This window comes from Alosa pseudoharengus, unplaced genomic scaffold (assembly GCF_046254945.1).
Source record: "Alosa pseudoharengus isolate Yale_2024_CS ecotype anadromous, Long Island Sound unplaced genomic scaffold, YU_APseudo_1.1 YU_APseudo_1.1_scf_2, whole genome shotgun sequence".
Lineage (NCBI taxonomy): Eukaryota > Metazoa > Chordata > Actinopteri > Clupeiformes > Clupeidae > Alosa > Alosa pseudoharengus.
This window is the reverse complement of record NW_027468663.1, coordinates 45,667,974-45,681,651: the sequence shown is the minus strand read 5'-3', so window position 1 is coordinate 45,681,651 and position 13,678 is coordinate 45,667,974. Positions and strand designations below refer to the sequence as shown.

At 37.9% G+C, this 13,678-nt stretch overlaps 1 long non-coding RNA gene across 2 annotated transcripts; it reads left to right on the top strand.

Moving 5' to 3' along the window:
- The first annotated feature begins 262 nt into the window (after positions 1-262).
- On the top strand, positions 263-4,671 carry LOC143134649 (uncharacterized). Of its 2 annotated transcripts, XR_012988705.1 has the most exons (4): positions 263-1,482; positions 3,091-3,149; positions 3,717-3,806; positions 4,115-4,671. It is a non-coding gene; the product is annotated as an uncharacterized LOC143134649 (long non-coding RNA). The 2 variants fall into 2 exon arrangements; XR_012988704.1 differs by lacking the exon at positions 263-1,482 and having other exon boundaries at positions 1,490-3,149.
- Positions 4,672-13,678: the final 9,007 nt, after the last annotated feature.

Genomic DNA, 13,678 nt, shown 5'->3' with positions numbered 1-13,678 from the left:
TCGCTAGTGGCTGGTGAAAGAGTTGCGTGGGGGGGGGGGGGTGTTAGTGGGTAGTGAACACCATGGGTAAGTATTTCTGGTTTAGAAGGTCAGTGCACTAGTTGATGTTTCAGAATAACAAATCAGAACAGCATGTCATTGCAACAATTAGGTCTGGTTGAACTATTTATTAATTACTGATTTGACAAGAGGCATTCTATGAGTCATCACGAGTGGCAATATCTCAGGACATACCCACTCAGGCGTTTTTTCAGCTACACTGTATTCCCCAACAGTGTTGTAAACTCAATAAAATTGCTGAGCTGTACTCAAAGCTGCCATATTGTTCAGGCACCACAAAAGTTTTAAGTTCACTCGACTAGTTTCCCAGTTATTGATTATTTTGACAAGATTAACTCTTAGTATATGAGTAGAACTGACCCCCAAACTCATTTTTTTCAAGAGTGGATTGAAATTACGTCTGACGTAATAAAGACGTGCAACTTCATTGGTTAGGTTCATATCAACATGGCAAATAACCTAATAACCTACACAAACCAACATAAACCAATAAAAAAAATCAGAAATCCCAATGAATGGTGAATTAACTAGTCTACGATCGATTGTGGCAGTTAGTAGGGGTGTGACTTTCGAAACTGACGTCTCGAATCAGTGTCGAGGCTTCGAAGCACAAGTGTTTCGAAACGTGGTTCAAAACAGCCATATCATGTGACCACTGCTTCGAAACATCGTTCAAAATCCCCATATCATGTGACCAAAGTTAAGTGAACCTTCGGTACGTTTCACCGGTGTCGGCAGGCGTGCCAGCGCGTTCAATTAACAGTGTAGCTTTCTATTAAGCAATAACCATGATGGTGTAGTGGTTAGTGAGGGTGTTTTTTGCACGGTAGACCAGGCTGCTCAAATGTGGTTCGATCCCCGTTTGATTTGTAAGGTATTGTTTCAGATCGTAGGCCTATCTGTTTATGTTTTCTTACTTCACCATTAACCACACAGTTTCAACTAAACTCTCAAAAATCGAGAGTTTTTATAAGAAGAAAGTGATTTAGAGAACACATAGTTGCAGCAATAAGATTCTCTTTATTGTGACTTCATGTGGTCTCCCATCCAGTAATTGACCAAGGGTATGCTGCTTAGCTTTTCACAAAGACTGAACACAGGTAACACAGCGAGCCACGAACTTTAAAGACTACATTTCCAATACGAAGTATTTGACAGATTTGTTTCACCCTAAACAGCTCTAAGGTGTCGGAATTGTTTCAAAGCTTCGGAACAATTCGGCACAATTGCTTGGAACGTTTCAGTGTTTCATAAAGGCTCGCTTTGCCCATCCCTAGCAGTTAGTAAATTGATACACTTTGACATCGTAGGCCTAAGACTAATTGTTTGCAAGGACTGCTGCGCACCCGGATGTAGGCAGGCAAGCTGCAAGCAATCAATGAGATGATCCATCAATCATCATCAGACTGCTACTACACAAAGGTAAGAACGCGCCTAAATGGAGGTGTAGCCTACTTTGTTTATTTATTTGTGTAGCCTACCGTCTTCCAGCGGGCAGACCTCAGCTAAAGTGTAGGCTATGTAAGAGAGACCTTTTGCGGGCTAGCTGCATGTTTTATAGCGAGTTAACTAAAGTTTGTTGTCTGAGCTGTCAGCCAGCCAGCCAGCCTGTTGTTGCACTACTTTAGTGGAAACTGGACAGACAAACAGTATGGTTTAGCATTACCAAAGATCCTTTTATCAACCGTTTCTGGTGTGGCCTACTTTGGCCGCGCAGGTTAGACACCAAAGCAACGTTTCATAAGTTGGAAATAAAACACATGACACGCACAAACAGGCAGCGCACTTTTAAACATTTTATTAGTAGCATAAGGTGCCATAAGCTATATGGTTTGCATTAGCTGCTAGATGTAATGCAAAGTAACACTGCAGGGTAATTCTTCAACTATGATACTTTTCTTGTCCTTGGAAGAAATAAGAAAAACTAAAACATATTTAGGCTACTTTGGTTTTTGGTGGTGGAAATGGCATTGCCCTAAAAACACAGTTTATTTGCTTCATAGTAGGCCTACTAAAGAATCTAGTAGAAAAAAACATCATAATAACATAACATTTGGCAGGGACGCATTTTTTTTTAAAAATCTTAATGCTTTTAAATCTTAAATTTGTCTATGTATGTCATGTCATCTCCACCACACTTTGTCATTTCCAAGCACAACACATATTTTAAGTTAAACATGTAAAAATAATACAACATACAACATTTCTGGAAAATTAATAAATTGAATATTTTGGCTGATATGTGTAATATTTAATAAAATACATTTGGAACAGTAGATGTTATTTTTGCTTGAAAACACACGTTTTGTTGTGTTTTGGAAACATGTGATTGGGCAGTTGTGGCCTACTGGTTAGGGCTTCGGACTTGTAACCGGAGGGTTGCTGGTTCGAACCCCGACCGGTAGGAACGGCTGAAGTGCCCTTGAGCAAGGCACCTAACCCCTCACTGCTCCCCGAGCGTGGCTGTAGCAGGCAGCTCACTGCATTGGGATTAGTGTGTGCTTCACCTCAGTGTGTGTTCACTGTGTACTGAGTGTGTTTCACTAATTCACGGATTGGGATAAATGCAAAGACCAAATTTCCCTCACGGGATCAAAAGAGTATATATACTTACTTATACTGGAAATGACAGTTAGACTTTTGGAATAAAATGTCAAAAATATATATTATTCAAGTGAAATCTTTACAGCCACTATTAGGGCAAGTTTCTAGAAAGAGTAGATAATTAAACCATGCAAAAAGATTTTTACTGAAAGATGTTACATTTTCTGAAAATTACCATGTCAAAGAGCGCCATAGTTGAAGAATAACCCTGCAATAGCATATGTCTTATATTAACGTCAATTCCAGTTTTGTTAACACGGATAGGAAGCCAAGTTGTAGCTCCGAACTTAATGACAATAGCCTAAGCATGATCAATGGCAACATCCGACTCTGATAGGCCTGCCTATACAGAAGAAGAAGAGACTGTCTGACTGACTTTTGTTCATAAAAGTGAAATAATACTGTTCATAATATTTTTCCCCTCAGGACCAGATGGCTGTGTGACATGTTTTCAGTTCTGTGCAAGGAACCACCATCACACCATGGTAAGTGATAACTTATTTGTCCTCCATTTACTAGTGTCACAATGTAGCCAACGTGTAGCCTATATTATTATAAGTTATAGGGATATTTTGTAAGCATTTATTTATGAGAATGAGAATAGCCTAGCCTAATGTTATCCCTTTGCATCTCTCCACAGGGATACACAAAGGCTAGGGTTGAGTGATGTTTTTGTATCAAAGAAGGGGTGACACCTTAGACTTATTTTATGTGGCATTTTCAAAATGTGTTGGCTATGCAGGTCATGTGACGCCTCTTCCGAGACACAGGCTCAGTTACTTAGTTAAATCACAGTCAGTTTTCAAGGGTCAGCCCATTACCATGCATACACCACTCATGCATTTGCTCATTCCAGTCTATTAATGCACTGAACATTCATCTCTCACGATTTCATAGAAAGACAGAGCAGGAGGTTGCATATCAGGAGCGTGAAGGAGTTAATCTTGTATTTACATGTCACCTGTACTATAGTCTTATTTAATATATGCATAGGATTAATATTCTGCTGATTTGTGTCTTCCACTTTGGCCAAAATCCCTCTGTCTTTCTAGGAAGACGTCAATGTCAACAGCAGAAGGAAAATTACTCTGCAGGCCCTTCCCATCTTCCTGTGGGAAGATGGATTTTTTAAGACCTGGAATGTAAGTTTTTGATTAAATAGTGTGTCCTTTTTCACTCTCTTCTTTTTTTACTTTGTCTTCTCTATATATCTCTATTTCTATTCAGCCCTCTCTGATACTACCTTGCAGCCAAAAGACAACAACCACAACCATCTTCCTAGCCACCAGAATAGCAAATAAATCATACTACAGTAATTCACCAAGAATGTCATATTTGGGAATTTTACATTAACTTTTCATTCACTGGTATTTCATATTATATTAAATACACACGTAGTGTTTTTCATTGACTACTCTACTCATTAACTAATTACTGTCATGTTCTTCAGGCAGAAGAAATTGACCTGCCAGACTTCTCAGCTATTCTCACTGTCTCGGGTGATACAGACTCCCTTGTGAAGTTTGGTCCTGCTATCCATTCTATAGTTCTTGACGGAGATATTGTTGTGTGTGATATAGCAGAGTTGACAGAGACATAATTTGGCTATTTGGCTTAATTTATGCACTTCATCTCGATTATCCAAAGCAATTGTCCTACACATTTAATTTCATTCAAAAAAATATAATGGGTTTGGAAGACCTGAAGCGGTTACCTCCTAGACTGCTGCTTAGCCTTAAAAATAAATTGCTGATGATGGATGAGTAAGCATTCTGTTTTCCAAATGTCATGGTTGATATTGCCAGCATGTTAATACTCAAGCAAGCAATGGAGCTTTTTCGCTTTTATTTATGTTGGCCTATTATTTTGTTATTTGAGTATTATTACCTTTGTTGAAGTGGTAAAAGTTTGTTATTTCTTTGATGTTCTGTATTAACCGCATTGCTGGGGATGTTGTTCTGTTAGAATTCTAATGGAATTCTTAAATAAATGGAATCTGCATTGAAATTGTCTTTTGAGTAGTTTTTTATTTGAATCATACAAATAAAATATTTTTGATTTTGAGGTAAATAGTAAACCTAAACAGTCAAAAAATGTGTTTCAATAGAGTGAAGTCGACTTAAAAATATAAGAGACTGAAGTGACAATGTTTAGGTTTGAGAAACTGAATGAGTCATGGTGATAACATGAATATATTATTAGGAGTGATAACTTAAAAAAATCAACTCCATTTCCAGTGTCAATTTTGTTAGTTTTAACAATGGTTTCAAAATTATCAGGTTCATTGAACTTATCAACAATTTAAGTAGCGATTACTTAAAATGTTTGTTTGTCAAATTATTATGTTTCAGTTCATCAACTTCCTAAAAAAATGAGTGTGAATAACTTCTAGTTTAGAGTAGTAATTACTTAAAATGTTTGTTTGTTGAAATTATTTGTTTTAATGTTGTTCATTTTCTCAAAGATTTGGAGTCTTAAGAGCTTGTCTGACTAATGTAACAATAACTTAAAATATCTATTTCTCACATTATTCTTTTTAATTTTATCCTTGTCCTTAAAGATTTTGAGCATTAAAAAAAGTCTCATTTTAAGTAGAAATTACTTAAAATATTTTTTAACATAGCTAAATATTTTGAGGTAATCAGTTTCATCAAATATTTTGAGTTCATTGAACCTGTTGGGGTTTACAGTGAAGGCAGTTAAATATGCATGTGGTTGGTCAACATGATGTTCTCCCTCACCAACTACTGAGGACACAATGGAATTTTAAGTAATTAATATACATTTAAATATTGAATTTGAAATATGGCATGAATGGAGAAAAACACTTACCAACATAATTTATAGCAAAGACAAATAACACTCTAATCCAGTATGCCATGGCCAGTTAGTTGTACAAGTGCACTCCCAAACAGTCCTGTCTGCCCTCACATGGAGTGAATGTGTCTCAGTGTTTTCTCCATCAGTCAGATATAACTGAAGGCAATGTTTACACTGCCTCCCTGTGGTATATCTCATATCATGAAATACTGATATATGCTTCCTTATAATATAAACTAAGGAGAGTTACTAATGATTCTAGAGATGTTATGGTATCGTCTTTGGTGTCATCTGTCGAAAAAAAAAAGATTTATTTTAATTTAGTGTATAACTTAAATGTAAAATTAAACTTAAAATAAAAAAATGTTGAACAAACATAAACGATTAATTGATTTAATGATAGTATTAGTATTATTGTGTCATTTGCAATGTAGCTTGAATCTTATTCCTCTTATTGTCGCTTTGGACAAAAGAATCTATAGCAATACAAAAAATGATAAATGTACTGTACAAAATGTAGTACATTAATTGCTGCCTGCCCATTGTTCCTGTACTGGGCTTAGCACTGATGGTGCCACTGTGGGTGGGGATATAACTGTGGGTGCCATAGCACAGAAATAGACAGCAGAATCAGAAGACTGCAACTGCTTGATTTTCAGTGGAACTGATTTCAATGTTAAGTTTACTTTGGAGTGAAATCTCTGCTTGAAGTTTTCCTCTTTACGATTTTCCTTGTAAATATAGGAAATGGGCATAAGCTTTGGGAAGTCATTTGCCTGTTGTTTGTACCAGAGGAGAGAAGGTGATGGGTCGGTGGTGTTATAATGACAAGCGATGGTCACAACGTCTCCCTCAAAAGCAGTTAAATATGCATGTGGTTGGTCAACATGATATCTTCCCTCAGCAACTGCAGAGAACACATTGGAATTTTAAGTAAATTATAGAATTTCATTTGAAATATAACTCGTGGGGAGAAATACTTACCAACATAATCTGCAGCATGAAATAATAGCAAACTAATCCAGTATGCCATGGCCAGTTAGTAACAACAGATTCCCAAACAGCCCTGTCTGCCCTCACATGGAATGAATGTGTCTCAGTGTTCTCTCCATCAGTAAGATATAACTGAAGGCACAGACGGCTCTGTGAAAGCAATGTTTACACTGCCTCCTTGTGGTATATGTCATATCATGCACACTTACATACTATACTATAACTTAATAATGAATAAAAAGACAAAGAGCCTACTTAAAAAACCCTCACACCAGATGCTGAAAAAATACATACATTAATCTATGACAACAAGAAATTCAGAAGTCCATTGTTGGTTTGGATGACAGCCATTGGATCCTTTACCAAGCCCACTCTCATTCATGCCATATTGCTTAAATGTTTTATATGGACTAATATAAATTTTAGATGGAGGACTGAAATTTGACATAACACTTGAAGTGTCGCCATTAACACAACTAAAACTGAACCTGGTCAATTTATTTCATTGTCTTTTTTATTTTTCAAGCTAGAGTCTGAGAAGATGTTCTTCGTTAGATGGCTGTCCAATTTGTTATAGCCTACTCTAAACTGTTGGTTGTTATGATGAGCTAATTTTCAGTATACCTGCTAAATGGGAGCGCAATATAGAGAATGAGGAATTTGCATGACTATTTTTACTTCAGTTGATTTGATTTCAGATTCAGTATAGTATAGCCCATCTGTCAAACGTACAGGCTACACAGAACAACATGCTTTCATAACTGTGATCATTACAGTATATAACCCCTTGGACAGAATGATTGGGAATAAAATATTTATTTTTTATTACAGAATAGGTAAAAAAATATCACTCAAGTTGAGTTATAAAGACCTATCCATTCCATACCCATGGCGTTTTTTGTATGAGTGTTGTGGGTGCAGCTGTCACTGTGGGCTGCAGAGCACAGTAGTACATGGAAGCATCAGACACTTGCAGATTCTTGATGGTCAGAGGAACAGTTTTTGAAGTTGTGTTTACTTTGGAGTGGAACCTGTCCTTGAATTTTTCTTGTCCTTCACCGTAGGTATTGATGATTAGGATTAACTCAGGGAAGCCATTTGCCCATTGTTTATACCAGACAAGGGAAGCTGATAGAGCTGGAGTTTTGTAATGACACTCAATAGTCACTTGATCACCCTCAAATGCTCTCAAAACTCCATCTGTTTGGTTGACAGAATCCTGTCCAACAGCCCCTAAGAGAAAAGAGAATGCAAATTAATCTTCACCTACACTGGATAAAACAAATAATAATTGTAGTCGATTGTCTGTATAAGTCATATCAAAGCTAATCTAAAAATGTTGATGGTTTAAGAAAAACAAACTCAATTTACAGGTAATCTTTGCTGCAAGGAAAACTAGCACTCTAGCCCACAGTGCCATGGCAAATGATCTGTACTGATTGATGTTCTCTCGCTTTGTCTTGAACCAGAAGTAATAGTGTCTGTCATGCTCTCAGTGCTCACTTATAGTATGGGTTCTGACTCTCAGTCCCATCAGAGACATTCACACTGCCATCTTGTGGAGGATATCCTACAACACACACACACACTTTTGCAAAAGCATACAAACAACTGACAACAGGTGGACGGATTCTCATTATTTTTTATTTGTGATTATTAGCTTTGCAGGTAATTGGATGTTTGGGATTACTGAATTTACTGTACTAATTTTGGATCAGTGTTTTATTCAGGTGAACAGGCCTTTATAAAAAGGCCCTTTATAAGTACTCAGAGCTCTCAGCATAGTTTTTGTATGAGTGTTGTAAATGCAGCTGTAACTGTGGGCTGCAGAGCACAGTAGTACACGGAAGCATCAGACACTTGCAGATCCTGGATGGTCAGAGGAGCAGTTTTTAAAGTTGTGTTTACTTTAGAGTGGAACCTGTCCTTGAAATGTTTTTCTATTTGGGGTTCTTTGTAGGTATATATTAGGATTAACTCAGGGAAGCCATTTGCCTGTTGTTTGTACCAGAGAAGGGAAGGTGTAAATGAAGTTTGGTAATGACACGCAATAGTCACTCCATCTCCCTGAAAGGCTCTCAAAACTCCATCTGTTTGGTTAACAGAATCCTGTCCAGCAGCCACTAAAGAGAGATAAGAATGCAAATTAATAAATCTATGCCGGTCTATATAAAATATCAAAGCTCATATTTTGGATGGTTTAAGAAAAATAAAAACTTACTTGCAATATTTGCTGCCAGGAAAACTAACATCCTAGCCCACAGTGCCATAATGAGCTGTAATGATTGATATTCTCACACTCTCTGAAGTGACTGTATTTGACTTGCTCACTTACTGTATATGTTCAGACTCTCAGTCCCAGCAATTAAGAGACATTTACACTGCCCCCTTGTGGAGCATGTCCTACAGCACACACATACTTTTGCAAAAGCATATGCAGTTGATTCTGATTATTTCCGAGTTTTCAGGTACTGTAGGTGGATGTTTGGGTTTATTACTAGGTCACTGAATTAACTTTAGTTACTTAGAGCATCAGAATATTTATCTCTCTTGAAAGTTAAAGTACGGAAAGCTATAGGTAGTTTTTGTATGGGTGCTGAGGGTGCAGCTGTCACTGTGGGCCTCAGAGCACAGTAGTACACAGCAGAGTCAGACACTTGCAGATCCTGGATGGTCAGAGGAACCGTTTTTGAAGCAGAATCTGCTTTGGAGTGGAACCTCTTCTTGAACTTTTCTTCTGTTTGTCCTTCGATATGGGTATAAGTTATCAGCATAAACTCAGGGAAACCATTTGGCAACTGTTTGTACCAGAAGAGAGAAGGTGTTGAGTCTGTCGTCTTATTACGACATGCAACGGTCACACTATCGTCTTCTAAGGCGGTTAAAATCGCATGGGGTTGGTCAACATTGTCTTCCCCAGCAAGCACTAAAGCAAATAAAGAATATTAATTAGTACATCACTACTGTGAAACCTCAATCAAAACCAAATAGTGTGTACAATTGCCAATCTCACCAGCACACTTTGCTGCAAGGACAAACAGCAAATGAATCCAGTGTGGCATGACTGACCCCAGAAACATCTTGGGCTGTGGAGTCAGATTCTCTCAGGACTAGTCAGATGCTACCTTGACTTTTCCTAACACTTCAGTGTGGTGTCACTTATTGAGATGAGATGAGAGCTTTTACAGTTTTAGGAATCATGAACTCTGCCTCCTAGTGGTGAACATTTGATCATGTGCACATGTATAATACATATGGAATGTTTGATGTTTGTAAATCACAGATTAGATTAATTTATACATTGATATGACATTTACATCCTAAACATATTCTTCAATTCTCAGGCTCTCAAAATGGAAATAGTTGCCAGTGACAGAGGTCTTGGGGCCATATTTTGCACCCTGGCGCATGGCGCAAAACTCGTTTTTCAATGTATATTTTCTTATTTTGCACGTTTATTTTTTAAACAATGCGCCCAGGGGTGTGGCAATTAACAACTTAGGGAGTGTCTTAGCGCATTGTCTAAAAATCGCAATTGTACACCTGGTCAGACTATGGCGAGTTGTTTATATGTTATTTTAAGAGCACATTGTCAACAGTGATATTAGTGGGTGCACAACGCACCATCCTTCTATCATCCATGAACGCACACCAGCGCACGTCCATGCAAAACATTACAAATTGCACGATTACAATGGGAAACATAATTAGAATAAAGATATTATGAAATACTGTACATCTCATGATGAGTAGTTATTCACCATCATTTGCAAATTGGTAATGACTGTTAAAAGTGATTAGGAGAGAGGGCGAGAGACACATACTGTATGGAGCACAGCTGAAGACGCACTGTCACGAGATATAAGCAACTCCTCTGCAGGATAAATGTTTTTTTTTATTCAGTCATTTGAGCATTAGGGTAAGTGTTGCTTTTTCCAGCCTATGTTTTCAATGGTAACCCATTGTCAGTCAATAGTGAAAGTAACTGCATATAACTGTCTTGTCGTTGACTGACACCATGGTGAAGTTAGTTTCACTTTGCCAATGAGTTCAAATAATAGAGGAGTGCAAATGCGTGAAGGCTACGCTAGGTTTTAGTAAAGCATGGTTTAGTGGAATGACTATTCCATACGGTCTCGCAAGCAGCCTCCTTCAAATGCGCCGTTGAATATCAAAATACCGATGCATTTATTTCACATCGTGCTGTGCGCCATTAAAGGGAATGACAGATGTCATTGGTTTAAATGATGTTACGCCCCAGACACACCCATATGACTGATTAAAAAACCTAGGAACTCCTTGTTGCGCCATGTGCTCGACGTTTGATAACGAAAACCCTCCCAATGTGGACTGGACATCCTACTAAATTTGAATACGTTTTTGACGAGCGACGATGCGCTTTTGACTGTCATGATAGGACCCTTGTTTTCTATAGTATTATCTGTATGTGTTTCTGTTCCATTTCCCAAAACCAGTCATCAACCATTTATGTTAAAGGTACACTATGCAGGTTTTTTAGCTTAATATGCAAGTTTTTTAGCTTAATTTACCTTCATTTAACAGCTTCAGAGTCATTGGAATGGTTATATGACTTTTTTCGGGTTGAATGGTGGCCGTCTCGCTTCCCCCTAGCGCCTTTGAGCGGAAAAACCAGGAAGTATAACGAGTGTAACGAATTGCTTTACTGCATTCAAATACACATACACGCCAGGCACCAGCTAGATCAGGTAGCAATTGAGTTTCTCAGACAAAACAGTAAGGAAATTGCCAATACTGCATAGTTTACCTTTAAAGCCGTTGCAGTTGAATGTTTACATTAGGGATGTCAATCGATAAAAAAAAATAATCTAATTAATTACATACTCTGTGATTAATTAATCTAAATTAATCGCATATATGATTTTCGCTGTGAAAGTATTTTAGTGACATTAAAGTTCAAAAACTCTTTTATTATTATTTTAATAATGGCCATAATAATCTATGATATGACCTAATATGCTGAGGAAATAAATTCAAAAGTGCTTCGGGAAGAAGTTTTTTTTTATCACATACATTGCAGAGGACTTTATTTTAATCAACACTTTATTTTTATCAACACCATCAAGCCGTTTTTGAAAAGTAAATGTTCCAATCAATGATCTAGGCAGCACATTTTCTTCTCTCTCCTTCATTTTACAGACTACAACGGCTCGGGGTCAAAGGTCTACAGAATCGATTAATCTGCGTTATTTTTTTTAATCAGTTATTTTTTCTCAAATTAATTAATCGAAATTAATGAGTTAATTTGACAGCCCTAGTTTACATCTATAGGCATGCTGAAAATTGGTTCATGCACAATGTTCTCCATTATTTTACTTTAAAAAAAACTTAACTTGAGTGGCGCTGTTCGCCAGCAGCACCATCCATCTTTGTTTTCAAGTAGCAGGGAATTCACACGGAAACTCTGGCATCATTATGTTAAGCCCGTCCACCGACTCTATACACAATGTGATTGAATGAAGTTTGATTTTTCCAGCGCCAGCAGCAGCATCCATCTGGTTTTTTTAAGTTGCCAAAAGTTTGATCAACTAGCCAACTAGCTCTGCTGGTGGGAAAACGCATGGGATTGAAAGACAACCGTTTATCCCGCCCCTCGGATTGAGCACTGCCAATGGTGAGTTCCCAGACCCTACATCGTTCTGCCTGAGATTGACGACTTTTGGGGCTCTATCTTGCACTCCAGCGCAATTGACTTTGTATACTCGCGCTTTTGTCTTTCCTATTTTGCAGTCAGCGCATATTGGAATTTTCTGCCACAGACCAAGAACCTCCTGGTCTAAAGTCAGTGGCACAAATTCAGATGCTATTTTAAGGGCGCATGCATGGCCACAGTTAGTAGCCTTACATCTACATGCAATATCTTTACATCAACGCCTACCAACTTTATACAGCCCTATAAAGGCTAAAGTTACCTTTAGTTTTGTTCCAATTTACCTTTGTGTATGGCTTTAAACATCGCTTTAACATCAGCCTAAACATTATTCCAGCTGCGCTAAGGTTTTGACAAGAACCACAATTTTGCCTACCTTGTTGTAGCTCATCTGAAATAACTCCAAGCTTTGCTATGTTCCCTCCGTCCTTTCGTTGTTTTCAAAAACATTTTATATCCATGATGGCCTTGAAGTCTTGAGTAAATGAATTAGCTTAAATCAGCTTATTATGTGCTGTTAACCAGCAACCATAGATAGTAAAAGAAAGCAGCAAGTAGCCTTGGCTACAATTTTATGTAGTTGCTGCGTCCATTCATTGTTATTCTCTCTCCTGCTCAAACAAAAGTTGTGCGTGCATGTGCAAGTTGATGATAACGTGTTTACAAACTCTACTTTACAGAAAATATTGTAAATAGCCTACTGTCATGCAGTTAATGGGATACTGTGCAGGGTGGAAAGTTAGGTCAACTTACTGTAGAAACTGTTTCTCGTTGTTGAGTTGCCTGATGGTAAGGTACAGCCGTAGCTTACACCTGTAGGAGCGCTTGGTCGCCTGTGCTGCGCAACGCACACTTCGCTCCTCTCATCTATATGACGCAGTTCCCATTTCTTCAAACCATACATAATTACAAGGAAAAATATTACCACACGAGGGAAATCAGTGTGGTGTCCATTAAGATGTGAAAAAATAGGTATAAATCTAGCGTACACATTTCCACGAATCTATGTGTTGATGACATAAATTAGGAAATATTTCTTAAGGACTTAAGGAGACGTGATGTTGAACCCAAATGCCCCATCAGCAGCACGGGAGAGGAGAGCTTATCTGACAGAAGATCTTCATTTTTTATAGTGAGGTAATGTTAGATTACATTGCAAAAATATCACCATGCATTCATAACCTCATGATTCAGTGAGAGTGATCCCAAAACATTCTATATTACATTTTGTCAAGAGGAAAAATCAATAGCAAACTGTTCCCAACTGAACAGTGCTTATAGCACTGTGAACGCTCCTGGCTGCGCTGGCAAATCTGCCATGCTATGGAACAAGCACGCCTGTTGTAAAATGGAATGTGAGATGACGCTCTTATTGGTTTATTGCACGTTACGCCCAAACCACACCCATGAGTAATGTAGCTACTTCAGACAACCCCATTTTAAATTTGCGGTAAAATAGCAACAGCGCCCAAGATCCGCCCACAAAGCTACTTGCGCTTTGCGTTTTCATAC